Below are 21,786 nucleotides of genomic sequence, written 5' to 3'. Positions count from 1 at the left end.
TAGAACAAACTTTCATACAGACAATGACTTGTTTATATTGCTCTATATACTATACACTGACATGTAAGTACAAAATTTTTATTGCAGTTGGTTCATTTTTACCATGTAATTCTAACATAAGAGAGTCAGCTATTTGTCAGTAATTGCGTGCTGTGACACTTTTTGTATTTTTATGTCTGATTTTGCAAGCAAAATAGTTTTTAAGTGAGATGAAACTTGGAGGTACGCAAGACAAATCAGACTCCTGAAAGGGGTACAATTGTCTAGAAAGGTTGAGAGCCACAGCTTTAAATGCTAGGTAGGCATTGTAATGAGAAATTTTCATGCAGTATAGCATGCAGTCACTAGGTGCCACTGTGTGCTGTATATTGTTCCAGATAAAGGGTGAAATTCAGGCTCAGTTAAATTTAATGGGATTGTTACCATTGACTTCAGTGGCCCCCTGGGAGTGGACTCATGTTCCATGTAGCTCCAGGGGGGCTCTCTGCAGCCTGAGTAGTTGGTCGCTGGATGGAGGGTACACCCAGGTGTTCTGGTCCAGTCAGAGAGCCTGCTGAGGCCCAATCCTGTGAGGATTTACACATGGGCTTGGTGTTCAGCAGGTGAGCAGTTCCACTGCATTCAATGAGGCGACTCCCATGCTTAAAGCCACGTATGCCTGTTAGAATTTTCAGGGCTGACACACAAAAATTAAGATTCGGGGATCAAATTCTGACTTAAATAGGGTCTAGGGCAGGGGTTCTCAACCTTTTTCTTTCTGAGCCCCCCCTCAACATGCTAGAAAAACTCAGGGGCCCAGCTGGCCGGGGAGGAGGGACCTTGGGGTATAGATGTAGTTTGACTTCTATTGGGGGGTGGGGGAGAGCTAGGGCTGGCAGGACTCAGGCCAGCTCTGCACAGCAGGGTCCAGGGAGGGACTGCCACCTCTAGCCCCTGACTCACCTCATCCAGCCACCCACCTGTCTGGGGCTGTGTGCCAGTGGCTACTCCCTGAGGGCTCTGCTGGGTCTGGAGATGCCTGGGCAGCTCTGACCGGCTGCGTGAGCAGTCAGAGGAAGCTGGGAGCTGAGGAGCAGATGCAACCCCAGGCACCAGCAGCAGACGGGGGAATGCCACAGCTGCCCACTCCATGGCACCACCAGCCAGAGGAGCAGCCGCCCCTCACTGCCTGTCTGTGTCTTCCTGCCTAGGATCTGGCCAAAGGGTAGGGCCTGAGTGGGGCTGAGGGAGAAAAGGAGGTGCGGGGAGGGTGGAGCTTCCCCCAGGACTTCCCCACTCTGGGTAAGGCACTGCAGTTTGGGGGGCAAGACCCTTGAGCCCATGGGCAGAGTTGGGGGGCACAAGGTTTATGCCTGTGGCGGTGGGGCTTCAACCCCGCCATTCCTGGCTTCAGGTGGACAAGGGGGCTCAGGGTTTTAGCCCGGCTCTGCTCCCAGCTGAAGTGGGGTTGGGAGATTCAGGCTTTTAGCCCCGCACTGCTTCCGGCTTCAGCCCCTGGGTGGGTTCCGGGGCTCGGGGCCTCAGCCCTGTGCCACACCCCACTTCAGCCCCACGGGGGCGTCCGGGCTCCCTGCGCCATTCCCTGCTCCAGCCGCTGGGGGCTGCCGGGGCTCACGGCTTCAGCCCTGCGCCACTTCCCACTTCAGCCCTGTGGAAGGGGTGGGGGGCTGCCGGGGCTCGAGGCTTCTGACCTGCGCTGCTCCCTGTTTCAGCCCTGCGGCAGGCACTGGGGCTTGCAACTTCAGCCCCACGCCATTCCCCGCTTCAGCTTCGCGGGGGGCACTCGGGCTTGGGGCACCAGGTTTCAGTGGTGGGGCTCCGTGTCCCCCCTAAAAGGGGGCTGCGGACCCCAAGTTGAGAACCGCAGGTCATGGGGATATGAATGTGGGGGGCAGAAGGTATAGCTGGGCAGCTCATAATATTAGGGGGGATGGCGAGGGGCTATCAGAGGGATGAGGACAGTCAGCAAGAAGGAATACCAAAAACCAAACCACACCAACCAACCACCCAGGACAGTTTACCGTCTCCTCAGATTCAGTGACACACAATTGGGGGGGGGGGGGGGGGCGGCAAGTGCAAGAAAAACCTTTCCCAATGTTGATTCTAGTTTCTGGAGTAACAGATCATGAAAGATGGCTGGTTCTTTAAATCCAGTATATATATATATATATATATATATATATATATGCAAAAGATACAAGCTTGGCAGGGAAGCTCCATGTTCAAATCAAAAATAGCTTTCTTTACCAAAAAAAAAAAAAAAAAAAAAAAAAAAAGGAGAAGCAGCCAGTTGACATTCCCCCAGTCATTACACACTCAGAATGAAATTATCTTTGATTGACAGACGTGAAAGGCCTGGTTTCATGTACTCCGAGATGCCCTTTTATGCAGTGCTGGCCGTATAAAGGGGCCATAGTGCGGCTGAAAATCTGGCCCTAGGTGTTGAGCTGTCTGGGTGTAATGCATGGCAGTAATGCAGCTCTGTCTTTTAATGAATGTGCAGAAGAGCAGCATCCCTGTCGGCAGTACAGCTCTCGCGCTCTCTGAGGGTGAAACACTGCTATGGGAAGGCCAGTCACATGGCTTATAAATAAATAAATAAAAATGATTAGAGACTTCCAGGCTACAAGTTCCTATGGGCTCCTTTGTGTCTGGGTGTTTCTCCCCTGCCAGCCTATCAGCGGCTGACCTTGACTACATTCCGTAAGTCCTGACACAAACTATGCATGACAGAAAAACAGGATCACTATGACAATGGCCTGCAGAATCCTGAGTGGGGGCAGGGAAAGGGGCAGTGCCTTCCTTTGCCAAAATCAGCCAGCTTGCAGGTTCTTAGGCAGGAGCTTTGCTGAGAGCCTTTCTGAAGTACAGGTTTGCTTGTTTTTAAAAGGAATCCTCTCCTCATGTACAGTTCAGTTATCCAGCTATTCTTGCTGATGTTGCTTAGAGCTCAACGGAGTAGGGGAGAAATGGGGGTGAACGAGACCTTGGTGCTGCCTGTATTCCTGGGGAAAGATTTTCAATCTTCTGCTTCCTGTGGGTTTTAATAGCTTTAGATCTCTCTCCCTTTCTCTCCTTCTAGAGCCGGTCTGTCTGTGTAACTATCATTTCCCTGCGACGTGCAGGTTTGCTACAGTCAAGATGGAGGGTTTCATTTAGTCAGAACAACAGAGAATTGGAAGGTTATACTTTGTCTTCCTGTCACTCCCTTGTGGCAGGGTGTTCAACCTTTAAGACTGGTTAGCTTAGAAGGGGTGTGTGCCTTTACAGCTGCACTGCGGCACCCAGACATTAAGCCTGAATCCCCATTGCCCTGCCATTGTGTAGTGATTTATACCAGTGCAAAGTGGGGGCAAAATGCAACGATTCTGATTTGGTAGCATTTTGCATCCACTTTGCATTCATTGGGTGTAAATGCTTACACAAAATGCAGGACAATGGAGCACCGGTCCCGTATGTCCAGGTAATGCATTTGCAAACTTCTCTCTGCTTGGTTCGTGTTTCCTCTATACTGTTGTATCTGGGGCCACTGGTTTTCTCTTAGATTCTGTTTCTTTAATTGTCCTGTCCCTGTTTTCACTAGCTATACCCTTGGGGTGAGGAGAAAAACATGGTATTTCCTCTCCAAGGATCTTCTCAAAGTTTTCAAAGTGGGGGAGGCTGATCTCAGAACGTGACGATTTGGGCCATGATTTCCTGACATTAGACTCTTAAATCCATATTTAGGCCCCTAAATAAGAGACCTGATTTTCGGAAGTGCTGAGCAACCAGCAGCTGCCATTGTCTTCAAGGGATTCGGGTGCTCAGGCTTGGAGAAAATCAGGCCACTTTTATCTAGGTGCCCTGAATTTAGACACACAGATTTAAAAATATTGGTATCACCAGTGGTGAGCTGGAGCTGGTTCGCACCGCTTCACCAGAACCAGTTGTTAAATTTAGAAGCCCTTTTAGAACCGGTTGTCCTATGAGGACAACCATCCAAAACCATCCAAAAGTGTCACCTTAGGCGCTGACTCCATGGGTGCTCCGGGGCTGAAGCACCCAAGGGGAAAATTTGGTGGGTGCAGAACACCCACCGGCAGCTCCCCTCTCCGCCCCCAGCCCCAGCTCACCTCCGCCCCGCCACTGCCCCTGAATGCGCTGCCCCGCTCTGCTTCTCTGCCCCCCCGCCCTCCAGCTTCCTGTGAATCAGCTGTTTGCGTGGGAAGCCTGGGAGGGCTGAGAAGCAGGCGGCAGCTTCCTGCTCAGGCCCAGGGAGGCAGAGCAGAGGTGAGCTGGAGTTGGGGGGGGGCGTGAGGAGGGCCGCCTGCGCCGCAGCAGGTAACCCGGGGGGGGGGGGGGGGACGACGCAGGGGAACCACTCCCCGTCTCAGCTCACCTCCGCCTCCCTGCGCATGAGTGTGAAGCCTCCACCTGCTTCTCAGCCCTCCCCGGCTTCCCGCGCGAACAGCTGATTCACAGGAAGCCGGGGTGGGGGCGGAGAAGCAGAGCGGGGCGGCGTGTTCAGGGGAGGAGGCGGAAGCGGAGCGGAGGTGGGCTGGGCGCAGGGCGGGGAGCTGCCGGTGGGGGCTCTGCACCCATCAAATTTTCCCCGTGGGTGCTCCAGCCCCGGAGCACCCACGGAGTCGGTACCTAAGGCTCCACTTTTGATGTGATCAGTGCGGGGAGCAGCCACTACCCGCCCCTAGGAGCCAGAAGGACCTGCCAGATGCTTCCTGGGAGCTGCCCCAGGTAGGTACCGCTGGGACTCCCCACCTTGCCCCCCGGCAGGTCCGTCTGGCTCTTAGGGGTGGGGTGGGGTGGGCACCCAGTATGGTGGCCCACGAGACCCTCCTGCCCAGTTCTGGGGGCGGGCAGGGGTTCAGGGCGGCGTCAAGGAACGCGGGGGTTGGATGGGGCAGGAGTCCCCGGGGGCGGGGGTGGGCCACAACCCCCTCGTGGGGTGAGGAGGGAACTGGTTGTTAAGAGTTTGGCAGCTCATCACTGAAAAGTAATAAAAAAAGTAAAAAAGTAACCCTGAAGGTTCTCAGGAACAATCCACAACAAAGCTTCGAGCGTGCAGCAGGGTTCTCCTTAGAATGACTTTGATTATGTGATTTTTTGGGGGGGCCTTTCCCAGAGTTTCACAGTAATAGGTTGAGGTCTTAAACTGAAAAGGGAAATGCTGTTTAACAGTTTTGAAGACCCACCAAATGTAACTTCTTTGCTTACTTGCTTTTTAAAATAGCTGTTTATTTAGGAAGCATGAACAGTTTTTCAAATCTTTATCGTAAGAGCACCAACGATGCACTATCAACAATTAAGAAATGAGCTCATCACGTTTTGTTTAGAGAAGCATCATGCAACAATACAATTAATGGGTCAGAATTTTGGCCCCAATCCACTTCCTTGGCAATGCTCAGGTGGCAGAGAGGGAGCAGAAATCACCCTGCAGAGGATTCCCCTGGTATGGGAGAGCCTCCAGAAGGTGTGGAGTTAGGCTCCTAACTCCGTTATCGCTCCTTTGAAAATTCCAGCCTTAATGTAGGTGCTAGGGTGTTGGTAGCTTCTTACTGGAAAAGAAAAAAATTGCCCAGAATGGTTCCAAGGAATACGTGAAGTTACGGTTATGGAAAATTAATGTGCCAAATAGAGAGAGGACAAATAGATATTAAGGGCAAGTCTACAGTACGAAATTAAGTTGACCTAAGTTACATCCACGTACACCCACTGCAGTAATTGAATCGGTTTTATACATCCACGCTATGCTCCTTGTGTTGGCCGTGCACATCCTCACCAGGAGCACTTGCACCAATTTAACTGCCAGGGTGGGTCATTGGGGGATGGTTTCTGAGAGGCAGCAACAGCTGATGTAAGCATTGTCTGCACTCTCACTGCGTCAACCTAACCACATCGACCTAAGCACCACGCCTCTCGCGCAGGTGGAGTTATTAAGTCGGAATAGTGGGCGAGTTACATGAGGGGGAGCAACATTTTAGTGTAGGCACTTACAGAGTTCGGTCGACATGAGACAGCTTACGCTGACCTAACTGTAGTGTACACCAGGCCTTCGACAGACGAGGTACGTGAGGTAGTACCTTCTATTGGACCAACTTCTATTGGACCAACTTCTGTTGGTGAGAGAGGAGTTTTTCTTGCGTTAAGAAAACCTGCCTGTGTTGTGTCGGAAGGTTCATCCTCTAGCTTCATAGATTATAAGGCCAGGAGGAACCATTAAGAACATTTGGAAATACCTTGCTAAGTAGAAAAACTTGACAATGGTATCATTGCGTATAACGTTTCTCTAAACAAAAAAGGGCTGAGTTGACTTTTGTACTGGTTTATACTGTATTTCTCATGCATGTTTGATGAGGATTTGTAAAACTGTTTATACTTCCTAAATAAACAGTTGTTGGAAAAAACAAACAAACAAAATACCAGGCTGCTGACACCACCTCCATTTTCAGCTCCCTCTCAAAGCAAAACAAAAAAATCCAGGAGCTGACCAAAAAACCCCCCACAATACACCAGCAGCTGATCCGAAAACTGCACACACCTATTTAGTACAAAGCATCAGTGGTCAGGTGCTCAGCTGGCCTGTGTTGACATAGCCCCATTAAAGTCAGTGCTTTTTAGGCGAGTAGCCTACACTTCATACATCCATTCACTGAGATCCATGGAGTTATATTGTTTTATGCCCTGCTGATGACCTGGCCCAAAGTGCAGTCTGTCCTCTTAGCCGTTGATTATGTCTGGCTGTCAGTCGAGCCCTTCTGCATTCTTGCTGGTAAACTCTGCTTTTCTCAGCTGCCTGCTTGGAGAAGAGGTAGAAGCAAACAACTGTAGGGAGCTGTGTGTGAATGGTGTCTTGTTTTTGCTACAAGGAGAACTATGGGTAGCCAAAACAATGCAAATAACATTGAAACTACTTGGCAGAGCATTTGGCTGTTCTATCAGTTGTGAAAAGGAGGAAAGGTTGTTTCACTGCAGAATTATGAAATAAAACTCCTGTGGAAAATGAGTGGCCTACTACACACCATCTGTTTGTTTGTTTGTTTGTTTTTTTAAAAAGAACCGACTTTAAGGAAAGGAACAAACGCTGTATTTTTGACCATCAGTTTTCCTAGCTGCTGGCAAAAGAATTAAGCTGCAACAGCTGCACAATTCACATGAGCTTTCTGGGCCAGTCTCCAAACAGTTAAACTTTAATGCTAGTGTGCGGTCATGTGTGACTTCATTGTATTGTGGGCATTTGAAGCAGGTCTGGTGGAGGGAAGTTGTTGTGGGGAACCAGGAAGAGCAGGGGAAGTAGTTAAATGTCTTTCAAGTTTTGATTCTTGCTCCCGAGGAAGCTGTATTAAAGTGTTGTGGGGAAATACCAGGCAGAACCAGTGCACCGTATTTGTACTGCTCTCAAAAGCTGCAACGTATGCAAGAAACTCCAAGGGAGAGGAATGTTTGCAGAACAGATGGGATAGAAAACTATCCCATGCATGGAACAGTTAGGGGCTGAGCATGTTCTAACAGAGGTAACTGGGATTTAATGTACTTTTTTTTTTTTTTTGGTCTATTTCTGATCTCAATGAGAGGCAGATGGGCCAGATCTCACTGAAGACCCTGGGGCTATGCCAGTTTACACCAGAGGAGTATCCGGCCCTCTGTGGGTACAAATCCAGTTTGCATAAATATTGTGTGGGTTTTTAAAATAATTCTTTTTATTATTTGAAAACCTTGGATCCTCGATAAGCGACTGCAGAAGAGCACTGCCACAGAGCAGCTGGATCAGAAAGGGCCTGGTTTTCATGTACAATACATTTCCCTTCCGCTGCCCTAGCAGTGCAAAGGGGCCTTAAAGCGGGCACCCACTTTCAGGTCTCTTTACATTGCCACAACAGTGTGAAAGGGTCGTGGGTTAAATTTAAGAATCAGGTCCACAGCATTTTCAGCAAAACGTTTGATTGCTGCTTGTACTTGAGGCTACAATCAGCTGTAATATCAGTGTAACACCGGGACATGCTGGCTGTTGGGAGACTGTAATCCTGTGCTTTTAGGTGGATGATCTTGCTGTTCTAATACTGGTTTCAGAGTAGCAGCCGTGTTAGTCTGTATTCATAAAAAGAAAAGGAGTACTTGTGGCACCTTAGAGACTAACCAATTTTTTTGAGCATAAGCTTTCGTGAGCTACAGCTCACTTCATCGGATGCATGGCAATAGCTCACCTTACCTGATCACTCTTGTTACAGTGTGTATGGTAACACCCATTGTTTCATGTTCTCTGTGTACATAAATCTCCCCACTGTATTTTCCACTGAATGCATCCGATGAAGTGAGCTGTAGCTCACGAAAGCTTATGCTCAAATAAATTGGTTAGTCTCTAAGGTGCCACAAGTCCTCCTTTTCTTTTTGTTCTCATACTGTGATCCTATAGGGAGAGGGTTTGTACTTGCTCCATTTCATGCCTCCTAGAAATGAAATTTTCTGACATTTTAGATGTTTACTCCTATTTACGATTTGTGAGTTTTTCGTTAATGGAAGCAAAAGGAGAGAGATAAGGAGGATGATTACATGCAGCTGGTGGTTATGTTAAGCAGCTGAGCCTGTTCTACTTCTAAAATCTACTTGGAATATGAAATCTTCTTGGTAAAGAATGAGAAGTGATAGATCATAGTGGATATATAGATACATATTACTTTATTCCTTTCTTTGGAGTGTGACAAGTCTGAGCACTTGGTATTTTTTTTAATGGCTTCTTGGCAGCTGTCCACAGAATCATTGATCCATAGTCTTCCTCCATTCATATACTCATTGATACTATACTATACTGGGGAGCTGCAAAGTTAGTTGGAGTTGCAAGTGTGTGCCGCTGTGCTGCCCATAGAAGACTGATCTACTGTAAAGCATGTCTTTGAAGAGAGGTCATATGCGGGACTTCAAAGCATATGAAACCAGTTAGAGCAAAGTAGCACAGTGAATCACCTACCAAGAAAGGGAAATTTTTCTTGGGAGAGCCTGTAATAGAAGTTAATTGACAAGGTAAATCATTGTTTGACATGAGTTTCTAATGAGCTGCAGGACACGGCAGACAAGCTTCACAATCAGTCTTGAGATCTGTTGGAAGCAGTTTGGAAGCCCTCTGGCTCTCCATGCTGTCAATCAGTTATTGCAGGCCGTGACTGGTCATGTTCCAAAGCTGGCTAGAAGCTTTCGTCCCCAGGGAATGATTCTTCCACAGTGGTTCTAGGTATCTGTCCCCAGTTTAATATTAACTTTCCTTAAATCGTAGGCTCGTTAGGGCAGGGATTGCCTCTTTCGGTAAGTGATTGCATGTGCAGGGTGGGAGTTTCTCAACAGCCAGCAGTGTTGGCCTAACTCTGCTCCCATGGAAGTCAGCGCTGACTTCAGTGAGAGCAGAGTTCCGCGCTCAGCACTAGAAGATCCTATCCGCAGTGCCTAGTAGAATAGGGTACCAATCCCTGCTTGCGGCCTGTAGGTGATGTTGCAGGACAGATAATGATGGATAAGACTGCTGACAGTCAGAGATGCTGTATATTGGTTTGGGAAACTTTTTCTTCATAAAAAGTGTAAAAAAGACTGAAACTGAAGGCATGTTCAAAACAAAACAACTTTAGTTTCATAATATCACATGGACACATGGTAGGCACTTGAGAGCAATCCTGCATCGATTGAATTTGATGGGAGTTTTGCCATTGACTTCATTGGGCCAGGATGTTCACCCTTTTATTTCTAATCATTAAGCTCCTTGCTGGAATGGGCTTTCCTGACGGATGCTGCCTTATCTTGGCTTTAAATAAAGCTGCTATCACAGCAATGTATAGTTTGAGAAAACAGCTATAATTACCCCCCAACCACCACATAAATCTTATAAAAACCTCAGCCCCATCTTCCCCTAACTCTCCCGGAATTCTGTGCACACTCTCTTTTGGATGCAACGTTCCTGGGGGAAGGGCTCCATGCGTAGCCACATGAGACTATAAGTCAAAGGCATCTGCCTTAATGCACATATTAAACTGATCATGGCTAGGCAAGTGACAGGTCGTGGTTACTGTTACTGCTTGGTAAAGAAATGTGCACGTAGCTAAACTGTGCTAAAACACCCTCTGGCTTTTGTCCCTCCATCCTCCTCTTGCCTCCCCTCCTCCTGCTTGTGTGTCTCACCCACTTTGTGTCTTGTCTTTTAGACTATAAACTGTTTAGGCCTGGGAATGTCAATTACTATATGTGTGTAGGATTTAGCACCATGACTTGTTTGGTCACTAGGTGCTAGCACAGTGATTAATAATAAAAGTGGGATAACCATTATAGATTGTTTTAGGGCTCCTGCACAGTTACGTCCCATTGTGGAGATGTTTTAAATCTGTGTTTATTGGAGGAGAGACCAACTGTTGGTGCCATGCACTGAATTTAAGGCTGCAGCTATTCATCATATTATTTTCATTTTTGATTGGATACTATGGCACACTGCATCAGAGTTTTCAGATAAGAATCTGAGAATGTGGGAACAGAAAGGACAGAAGAGGCTGTAAAAATTCACCAGGAGACAGAAGTAGTTAGCTCAAACTCCACTGGTGGCACAGGGAATATTGTGCTGGTCTGTGACCCCAATGACCAGGAGTTCAAGTTCCCTTCTTGCCTGATTCCTGTGATTAATTTTGCAAGAATCACTGGCTCAAATTCTGTGGCCTGTGATACATAGGAGGTCACATTAGATTATCATTATGATCTCTCTTGGCCTTAAACTCTAGGCATTTGTCAGGATTCCTTCCCCACTCTGAACTGAACTCTGGGGTACGGATGCGGGGACCTGCATGAAAGACCCCCTAAGCTTATTTTTACCAGCTTAGGGTAAAAACTTTCCCAAGGCACAAACTTTGCCTTGTCCTTGAACAGTATGCTGCCACCACCAAGTGATTTAGACAAAGAACAGGGAAAGGACCACTTGGAGTTCCTATTTCCCCAAAATATCCCTCCAAACCCTTACACCCCCTTTCCTCGGGAGGCTTGAGAATAAACAAGATGAGCACAAACCAGCCTTGGATTTTTAAGACCCAAAAAACCCAATCAGATTCTTAAAAATCAGAACTTTATTAGAAGAACAAAAAAAGATAAGAAAACAACTCTGTAAGATCAGAATGGAAGATAACCTTACAGGGAGTCATATTTAAAACATAAAGAATCCCTCTAGGCAAAACCTTAGGTTACAAAAAGACACAAAAACAGGAATACACATTTCCTCCAGCACAGCGAATTTACAAGCCAAAACAAAGAAAACCTAACCTATTTTCTAACTAGATTACTTACTAACTTTACAGGAGTTGGAGGGCTTGCATCCTTGGTCTGTTCCTGGCAAAGGTATCACACAGACACACAAAAGCCTTCTTCCTCCCCCTCCAGATTTGAAAGTATCTTGTCAAAGTATCATTGGTCATTTTGGGTCAGGTGCCAGCAAGGCTACCTTAGCTTCTTAACCCTTTACAGGTGAACGGATTTTGTCTCTGGCCAGGAGGGATTTTATAGCACTGTATACAGAAAGGTGGTTACCCTTCCCTTTATATCTATGACAGCACTGATTAAATAAACTCCATTATACACCCATCTAGCTTATACCATGCGGCAGATTTTCATTTTTATCACATAAACACCAGAGTTGGTGGGCACAGGAGCTTTCACATCTATGTAATAGATCTGAATCCTTACCTGAGGTCCTCTTGGTCTAGTTCTTAATGAATAGGTGTCCACATAAACCACCATCACAGTTGGCCCTAATTGGCTACTAGCATCATTGTCAACAGAGATCTGGGAACTAATTAAATAATCCTCATTACACATTTAGAGAACAAGGATTTCAAAAGATGTTGTATATCTTGGGGCTTCATATTTTCAAAGCTGCTTAAGTGATTTGGACATGCATTAATTTCTAATGAGAACTGAGCATTAAAATCTCACCCTCAATCTCTAGTATTGTCAAGTTGGCCTCTTTGATATGAATGCTAAATTTAGGTGTTGAATAAGTCCAAACACCACTTTTACCCCATGCCTACTAGTAGCCTATTGCTTAGTTGTAAGAAAAACTCAGAGAATATTGAATCAAATAGTCAGCTGCTTTGAGATGATACTTTTGTGAATGAAACACCTGACTTGGACTGCATTTTATATCTGGGAAATTAGACTAGTGAAATTCCCTCTAAGACCACTCTTTTGGCAAGCTGCCAACAGTAAAAGAAGCAAGCTTTCTTCTCCTTCATTTCTAAAGTGCTGTGCTGGAAGTTGCTGTGGAATATAGGTCACTGTATGGTAGTTGCTGGCATTTCCATATAACCGGTCATGGTTTGTGGTCGCGTTCATTCTTGTATTTGACTTCAGGATGCAGATGTTTTCTGTCAGTGCTGGCCACCTTCTAGGGTTATAAATATTGCCTGTAATAAGGAGTAGAGGGGGAGACAGGGCTGTGTTTTATTGGTGGTAGTTAAGGCTACGATTTTGGCACAGAAATGTTTAGTAAATTTCACGGTGGAGATGCAGGAAAAAGAACATAGGTCACGGAAAGTTCACCAAATAATGTAGTTTGCATTACATCAACATAAGAGTATAGTGGGGGTGCTGAAAGATGGGGCCTAGGAAAGGGGTTTTGGAGAGCAAGTCCACCCTGTACTCACCCCACAGCAGCTGCTCCTGACTGGACTCTCTGCCTTTGGTGTTGCGACCTAGCACATAAAGTCACAGCGCCACTACGATTTGGCTCATCCGCCCCTCTGTCTCCATCAGCGGAGGGGTGGACAGGCCAAACCTGAGTGGCGTTGCGACCTGGTGCACAACGCCACTCATTGTGGTGGACTAATCAAATGCATTTTTACAAGACATTTCCAAGGTTTCTCACACTTTATTCAAATTCACGATTTCTGTGGCCACCGTGATCTCTGTGACAAAATCAGAGGTTGTGCATAGGTTGACATGACATGGCTTTTGAAGGGGGGTGTGTGAGTGTGTGGGGAAAGCACTGTAAGCATATTGGGTGTATAGCAGCAATTTGTATTGTAGCTGTTTACCCTTTGTATTGTTCAACATTAAAGCTGAGATTTTTTTAAATATGCCTAAAGGAGTCAGATGTCCAGTATGAAGAGAGAGGAGGCTGCCGGCAGGGTATTTTCTGTGGGAGCTATGGGGCTCTAGCAGGGTGGATTTGATTTAAATCATGATTTAAATCACTAGTCAGGAAGACTTGATTTAATCATGGATTTCTACATTAAAGTGCATTCTTGTTGGTCGTTATAACCTTAATACATATTCTTCACAACTCAGAGATAGATGTAGGTTTCATTTTTAGAAGATACACACTATACATTTTTAAAGTGATTTATTTTGAAAACTTTTCAGATTAATTTTACAGCTATATCAGAAAATGAATGATTGGTTATTTCATTTACCAAAGGTAATAGAAGCAGATATTTATGAAGTCATTAGTATTTGGTGGATTTTCTTTCCATGCTGTATTAGGAAGAGAACATCACCAGACAGACATTTAAATTGTTTTATTTAACTAAAACAACAGCGTTACGTATTATGGATTTTTTATTCAACAGCAAACATATAATATTTTAACAAAACAAGCATATGAATTTTTGAATTTAGTTAAACATTCAAGATTTTTAAAATCAGGTTTGTTTTTGTTAAAATTGTTAACTAAAATAGTTAAATGAAATATTTAAAAACAGAAAGAAAAATTAAATTGACTATGTCAGCCAGATCAACACGAGAAACTTAAAATATTGGCTTCTGCAGCTAACTCAGTTGTCCTCACCTTCATTTTCATGTTTGTTCATAATCTGGAAAAGAAAAACAAGCTTTCCTGCTTTTTCAGGTCCAAAACCATTTCTCAATTTGGAATGAATTAGTTCAAAGGAAGAAAATATTCTTTCTACACCGGCGGAAGAAGCTACTGCTGTTAAAAGTGAGATTATCACGTCAACAGTCTCTGAATCCAAGTGCTTAAGTGACTTCCACCAGTTCACTGGTGTGACCTTCTTTAAAACATCGTCAGCAAACATATATTTCTTGAATGGTTCACCCTTAGCTCTGAAGTTTATTACAGTTGGCATTATGGAGGGATGATTGCTGGATGTCCATGTCCTAGCCAACTCCTCTTCTTCAGCAGTTAAGGTTTGACCCTGGTACCGGGCATTGAGAATATTTTCAAGAAAATGAGCTGGAGATAGTGCTTGTCCCATTTGTTTTTTAAATGCTTGTAATTTAACTCTGTCATTGCATATTTCCCTTTTTAAGATCTCACTCAGTTCCTTCCAAATTTCAGCAGCATCAGCAATAAAACAGCTATTTCCCTGCGTTTTGTTCAAGGCTACAGAAATAGGCTTCAGGGTACTCAGCATGTGTTCAACATTTCTCTTAAGCCCAATGTTGAGAACTTTGGCTATGACAGGGCCATCTATTTGTTCACTATTTTGTTCATACACTGTCATCAGATTAGGCCAGTTCTTGATATAGTGCTCAAAACAGTCCACTACTGAGTTCCATCACACGTCTTGTGGGAGAGTGAGCTTGGTTCCTCCCACTTTTTTCAGAGCAGCTGCTGCAAAGTGGTTGTTATGGAAGTATTTTACAATTTCAACAGCATTAGCCTTTATTACTGGAACACTGAAGTCTTTGGCTAGGAGGTGCATCAAATGAGCATTGCAACCGTATGTTATTAGCTTGGGACTCTCTTCTAAATTTCTTCTAATCTTGGATACATTTGCAGCATTGTCTGTGACCAAGATGCAGAGTAGACATTTGAATTTTTTTTCACAGTTTGTTATGGCTTTTACTGCTACTTCTTGTAAGTATTCTACTGTGTGTGCATTTCCTGATGTATCAATTGTTTCTGGAAGGAAGACCTTCCCTTCTTCTGTTGTCAGACAAGCACATATACAACAGGATCATTGTGGACACTGCTCCACCCATCAAGACTCAGGTTAACAATGTTACCCTCTAGACCGTTTGCACACTGCTCAATTTCTCTTTAGTATACTTTATCCAGCAATTTACCTGCGACATTTGCTCTATTGGGTGAACTGTATCCTGGTCTTAATGACTGAACCATGTTTGAAGTGTGGGTTCTCAATCTTACAGAAAGGAGAGTTTGTTGCATAAACAAACTGGGCAATTTTTAAATCTTTTTGTGATAAGAACCAGCAGATTACAAACATATCTTTGGTTGTTTTAGATGATGGAGATTTTTTTTCCTTTTTGCTACAGGTGATTTACTGTGGCTATGTGACATACATAGAATCATAGAATATCAGGGTTGGAAGGGACCCCAGAAGGTCATCTAGTCCAACCCCCTGCTCGAAGCAGGACCAATTCCCAGTTAAATCATCCCAGCCAGGGCTTTGTCAAGCCTGACCTGAAAAACCTCTAAGGAAGGAGATTCTACCACCTCCCTAGGTAACGCATTCCAGTGTTTCACCACCCTCATAGTGAAAAAGTTTTTCCTAATATCCAATCTAAACCTCCCCCACTGCAACTTGAGACCATTACTCCTCGTTCTGTCATCTGCTACCATTGAGAACAGTCTAGAGCCATCCTCTTTGGAACCCCCTTTCAGGTAGTTGAAAGCAGCTATCAAATCCCCCCTCATTCTTCTCTTCTGCAGACTAAACAATCCCAGCTCCCTCAGCCTCTCCTCATAAGTCATGTGTTCTAGACCCCTAATCATTTTTGTTGCCCTTCGCTGGACTCTCTCTCCAATTTATCCACATCCTTCTTGTAGTGTGGGGCCCAAAACTGGACACAGTACTCCAGATGAGGCCGCACCAATGTTGAATAGAGGGGAACGATCACGTCCCTCGATCTGCTCGCTATGCCCCTACTTATACATCCCAAAATGCCATTGGCCTTTTTGGCAACAAGGGCACACTGCTGACTCATATCCAGCTTCTCGTCCACTGTCACCCCTAGGTCCTTTTCCGCAGAACTGCTGCCTAGCCATTCGGCCCCTAGTCTGTAGCGGTGCATTGGATTCTTCCATCCTAAGTGCAGGACCCTGCACTTATCCTTATTGAACCTCATCAGATTTCTTTTGGCCCAATCCTCCAATTTGTCTAGGTCCTTCTGTATCCTATCCCTCCCCTCCAGTGTATCTACCACTCCTCCCAGTTTAGTATCATGATGTGGCTGAAACACTGTCATTGGCAGATAACTCTGAAACTATAGAAAATGATGGTGATCTTGATGGTGGTAGTCTTCAGAATCCTGTATGTTGAGGATGGATTCTCCTAAACCAAATAAGTCAATGCAGTTATTTAATTATTTCCATACTGCTCATTTAGTATTACTCATTACATTCACTAACACTCAGTACTACTTTAAAGGTGAAATTGTAAAAGGAAGATCTGCCTATTTCAGCAATTTATTTTTATCACAACTGCATCTAAAATGCTAGTACCATAGAGTAACAAAGATATTTGTTGCTCAAACATGAGAATTCAAGAATAGTCCAGAAGGAAGACGGGCAGTCCTCAAGAGAGAAGTATGAAATAAAAGTTTACCAACCTGAAGATTCTGCATGTTCAGACCTGTTCCTTTCATCATCTTCAACGCAGCTTCCTCCTGAGAAGGAACACTTCTCATGATGTTTCATTCGGGAAACCAGGCTTTGCATTTCTTTGTTGCACTGTTTTATTTTGCACGCATGTCTGTCTTACCCACAGGTAGAGGACCTTCATTAAAATATTCCCATACTGGGCCTCTTTTGCTAATTATAGGTTTTCCCTTCTAGTGAGAGAATGGTATGGTAGATCTCAAATCAATGAAGGCTACATTCAGAAAGGCCTCAAGACTTCTGGAATATGCTGCTCAAACAGTTTCCCTTTTGTTTCTGCTGCCTGTCCCTCCCTTCTCACATTTATCTCCAGACTTCTTCTTGTCCAGATCTATTCCACTCCCAACAATCTTCTATTCATTTAACTTTTTGAAACTTTGCACTTTTAGAGAGAGGTAAGGGATTGACTCTGTGGATGCAAATTTTCAGACGGACAATAGGGCTGAGGTCTGTTATTTCTCACCTCTATATATTTATTTATTTAAAACATTTTTGCTGTTAACAAGCATGTTATCACTGGAGACACAAATCCACAGTTTGAGAACCGCAAAACTAAGCGTCTCTGATGGTATCTTCTAGACTGAGCACTGAGTCCCATTGGGTAGGTAGAAAGATTAACCTAAATAAGCTATACAGAAGTCCCTGGACTCCCGTGAGATTGGGTCCCTAATCCATGAACTGTTGGAACTCATTTACAAAACTTTTCTTAAACATTACATGACTATATTGTCTCATACTGTTGAATTAGAATTTATAATCCCTAATCCATGATGCAATATCTTTTAGCTATAATGTATCTTAATTAAAACTATCTTTAGATTGCTTTTTTCCTCAAAAAGCATTTTATAAAAAAAAATCCAATTTAAATAAAAAAAACCTCATTGATTTTTATCCACCCTGGGCTCTAGAACTTACTCCCCCCGCTTAGTCCGAAACAGCCCAGATTTGGTAACTATAAAGGCACGCTGCAGAAGCTGGGTAAGGCTTTTGGGGAGGGCTGAGGGATGAAGGAGTAGAAAGGAGTGTTTTTGTATTGCAGGTGGCGACTGTCAGGTGGAGTTCCTGCATGAGACATTGTTTCAGTGCCACTGGGGCTTCGTTGCAGTATTAATTATGCATTCAGGCATCTGGCGCCTTTTATAGGTGTCTTTTTGTTGTTTAAATCAAGATAAATAAATTCCCAGTAACTGCAATGGCAGTTGGGTGTTCAGTTCCCTTACATGCTTTGAAAATCTCAGTTTGAGAGGATTACTGAAAATGTCACTCACAACATATGTGTTTGAGTGATTCTTCTGTAACAGAGCTGGAAGGAAGGGAATACAGATGGAGTTGATTAAAAAATACTCCTGAGGAGCACCGCTGCCCTTTCTTGCTGTGAATGCAATGGGTGCTGTAACATGGGAAGAAAGCTGCAGTTCTCACCCCTTTGATGTGGGTGCTTCAAGGCAGAAAGCAGGTGGTGATTTGTGTGGTGGGGAATTCCATCTTAGCAAAGTTTTTTGGGTCACACTTTGTATTAAGAATCCATGTATAAACAGTTAATGAATGATTATCAGACATTTTAATAAACAACTGCTGTGTTATAGATTCCAGTAAATCAGTTAGTGGTTTATAACTATGTGTTCTAGGCTGCGATAACACCTCCTGCTATAAGAAAAGGAGGACTTGTGGCACCTTAGAGACTAACCAATTTATTTGAGCATAAGCTTATGCTCAGATAAATTGGTTCGTCTCTGAGGTGCCACAAGTCCTCCTTTTCTTTTTGCGAATACAGACTAACATGACTGCTACTCTGAAACGTCCTGCTATAGTGCTTACAGCCATCTATATATAACCCCCCCCCCCCCCCCACACACACACACACACTTCTCCCTCGCAGAATCATAGAACTGTCGGGCTGGAAGGGACCTTGCGAGGGCATCTAGTCTGTCTCACCTCCTGTCTGTAACAACATCTGTCATTTGTTACCCCTTTCTAAATGGAATCTCAGTCTAATTTTTTGTGGGGAAGTTTTGTAGGTTTGTTAATTGTGGGAGGCATGGATCAAAGAGACTTTGGGGGGGAAATGAAGGAGAGTCTGAGCACTGGTGCATGGATGTTGGAAAGACGCCCCCCAGGGCAGGTATCTGGACTGGGAGTTGAATGGAGGTGTTAAGAGATCATGGTGAGGCATCAGAGTATAGCCTCTCGGCTCCCCACCAACCCTGGCCATCTCCCTGTCTAGTCTTCCGTAGGTCAGCTTCCTTGTACACACCTGCTTCCATCGTACAGTTCACTGCACCCCTGGTCCTGAGGCAGGGCAAAGCTATATAAGGGCCCTGTCATAGCGTAGAGGTGCCAGTCCCATTTTGCTCAGGCGCTCTAGCATGGAGGGACTCCTGCCAGGGTGGTCCCCCACCCCGTGCATGGGGTTAACAGTGTGCCCCCCCAGTTCCCATTTTTTTCTCCCTCCTCCCTGTGTTCCGTCATATCTCACACCCTGCCCCCCATTTCTCCAGCCTCCTTGTGCAGATCTGTTGTCCCCACCCTGCAGTTACCCTGCCTCCCCTCCCCCACACAATTGCCTCCACAGCTCATCTTGTCTACTTCTATGTGCCCCCCCCCAGTAGTTCTACCCCACTAAAGGAGTCCCCAGTCAGACTCAAGCTTGTAATCTCCTGGGGGTGGCCAACTGGCCTGCCCCCCCATCCTCAGGGGGTCCCTGTGGCCCCCAATCCAAGGACAGGAAATCTTTGAGGGAAGGACCACTGCCCTCTCCCCCCAGGTGGGACCTGGGCCTGGCGGGTGCATCTGAGCTCTGGCCCATAGTGATCAGGGTTTTCTGGCGCTGAGGATTCCAGGCCATCAATGGGCCTGGATTGTCCATAGAACCCGCCAGCCCGATGCCAGTCCAGAGCCCAGGGTTTCGACAGGGAAGAAGGCCATGGAGGAGATTTTGGTTCCTGGCCTCGAGACGGAGACGAACAGCGAGCCCCCTCACCTTGATTCCCCAAAGAGCAAAATTTGGGGGAAGGGTAACTGCTAGCCCTCCACAGGACAGTGGGAGGGAAGGGTGAGAAATGGCCGCCTGGCCCTCCCCCAGGAGACATCAAGGGTCCATTCTCTTAATGTTGTTTGGGTGGCCCCTGGGATTGTGGGGCAGAGTGAAAGGACCTGCGGAGCTGTGGGCATGGAGGGGCAATGCTGGGGGTGTAGCTGCTGGGGAGGAAGGGGTGAAATTAGTGGGAGGGATGTGTGAGGTTAATGGAGCTGTGCCGTGGTGGCAGGAGAGCCGGATCTTTGTAGGGGACATGTGGCCTGGGAGGCGAGGTATTTCTGAAGGGACCTATGCACATGGGGAGCTTGGGAGCACTATCTGGAGCTGTGCCGGTGCCAGGGGAGCCGTGGGGACGACTGGAGTTGTGCTAATGATGGTGGGAATGTTGGGGCAGGCTGGGCGGGTGTTGGGGAGCAGTGGGAAGAATGGGGGTGTGTGTCTGTTTGGGGGTGTGCAAATCCTGTATCCAACACCTACCATCCTGCATCCAGGCAACAGACCCACTGGCTGGGCAGGGTGTTCGTACAGACCCTCGGCCCCAGGTACTTGGTCTCTGCGTGGGTCTGGTCAGATTTCCCACTGGCTGCCCCAGTCTGATAAGCCTGTGGTGGCCAGTTGCATTGGGGCTCTCTAGCAAAGCACAGGAGTTTCGACACAAGGGAAAAGCTGTCTCTGAGTTCTGGGCTTGTTGACTGAAAAGTGCAGCCAATTGTTTGACTGCGATCACGGTTCGGTCTTAAAAAATGTTCAAGAGACCAAAGAACTGAATGTAGCCAAATGCATTGTCTAAAGACAAAGCAATACAACATGGAAAGGGGACATACGTACCCTTCTTCCAGGAAGCAGTTCTTGTCTAGCAGCGTGTTCCCCTTACACTGAAGGTATGCTTCAAAGATCTGCATTTCAGCTAGTAGTCTTTGTAGCGTGACGTTATAAGTTACACAGTTCTCTATATGTCACTAAATCCATCCCACTAGTTGTAACCGTTCCTTAACTTCTTGTTCTGGGCTGTACTTTTCTTAGCTCTGTTTTGCATATTACGTTCCAAACCAGTTGAGTGGAATAGTGCTTGTACTAGGACCCAGAACAAATGTACTTTGATTTTGACAGATTTTGTATTCGCCAGAGCCAAAGTTGACTTCAGCTTTGCAAAGTGTTATGGGATACTTAGCATGCGTGAACAAGAGTAAGCTTAATACCATGCAACTATAAAGCTTTGTGCTAACATTTAGATAGAATGTAATGCACAATACATATTAGTATGGTGTGCAGAGTGTACAAGTATACGTGTTGGCTGCGTGTCTGAGGGGAGACTCAGGAGAGGCGGGGCAGCATAACCAGTGCTTGGACCCAGTGGTGCAGAGCCCTGGAGCCACAAAGCACCAGGAGCAGGGAAAGCTGTAGAAAGTAGATGCTCCACATGGTCCCTGCTTCTTGCAGTCTCCAGCCAGCCTTTGAGAGTCAGCTCCCCACCTTAATGCAGCTTCCCCTGCACCTCAGACCCCTTATCTTGATTCCTGCTCCCCTTCCCACTTTTGCCTCCCTCTGCACCTTCTAAAATTCAAAGGACCGGCTGTAGCCCTTGCTAGCGCAGCAGGGGCTATGGAGCCTGTATGAACTCTGTTGAGGTCCGCGGCAGCTCCTGCACACTGGGAGACCAGTCTGAGTCTGGAAGCAGAACCAAGGTCTGGTACATAGGGAAGCCTGGGAAGGATGGAGTAGATAACTTGAGTGAGCCATTGTAAATCTCAGTTTGCTCACCATAGGATTGCAGATGAGTTACTCTGAGATAATGGTCCACAATTTATGACAGGTTTCAGAGGAACAGCCGTGTTAGTCTGTATTCGCAAAAAGAAAAGGATTACTTGTGGCACCTTAGAGACTAACCAATTTATTTGAGCATGAGAAAGCTCATGCTCAAATAAATTGGTTAGTCTCTAAGGTGCCACAAGTAATCCTTTTCTTTTCACAATTTATGAGTAGCTCATTTTGGGAACTCTTTTTGATGCATCAGTTTGAGCACCACATGTCAAGCACCTGCCATGCAGAGTTACATGTGTTGTGAAAAGTCAGTACAAACAACAAAACACGGGATTTTACTATACAAATATGTCAATTCTCAACAGTTTTTTAGTTGAGTGGAGTTCATCGTATCTTG

The 21,786-nt window shown here is 45.7% G+C and overlaps 1 protein-coding gene across 7 annotated transcripts in view; it reads left to right on the top strand.

The window, feature by feature from the left end:
* The window catches only part of PSD3 (pleckstrin and Sec7 domain containing 3), a 177,166-nt gene that overhangs the window by 46,093 nt on the left and 109,287 nt on the right, over positions 1 to 21,786 (top strand). The gene's annotated exons all lie outside the window — the stretch shown is intronic.

This window comes from Lepidochelys kempii, chromosome 5, assembly GCF_965140265.1.
Source record: "Lepidochelys kempii isolate rLepKem1 chromosome 5, rLepKem1.hap2, whole genome shotgun sequence".
Classification (NCBI taxonomy): Eukaryota; Metazoa; Chordata; order Testudines; family Cheloniidae; genus Lepidochelys; species Lepidochelys kempii.
This window is presented reverse-complemented; position numbering and strand designations above follow the sequence as displayed.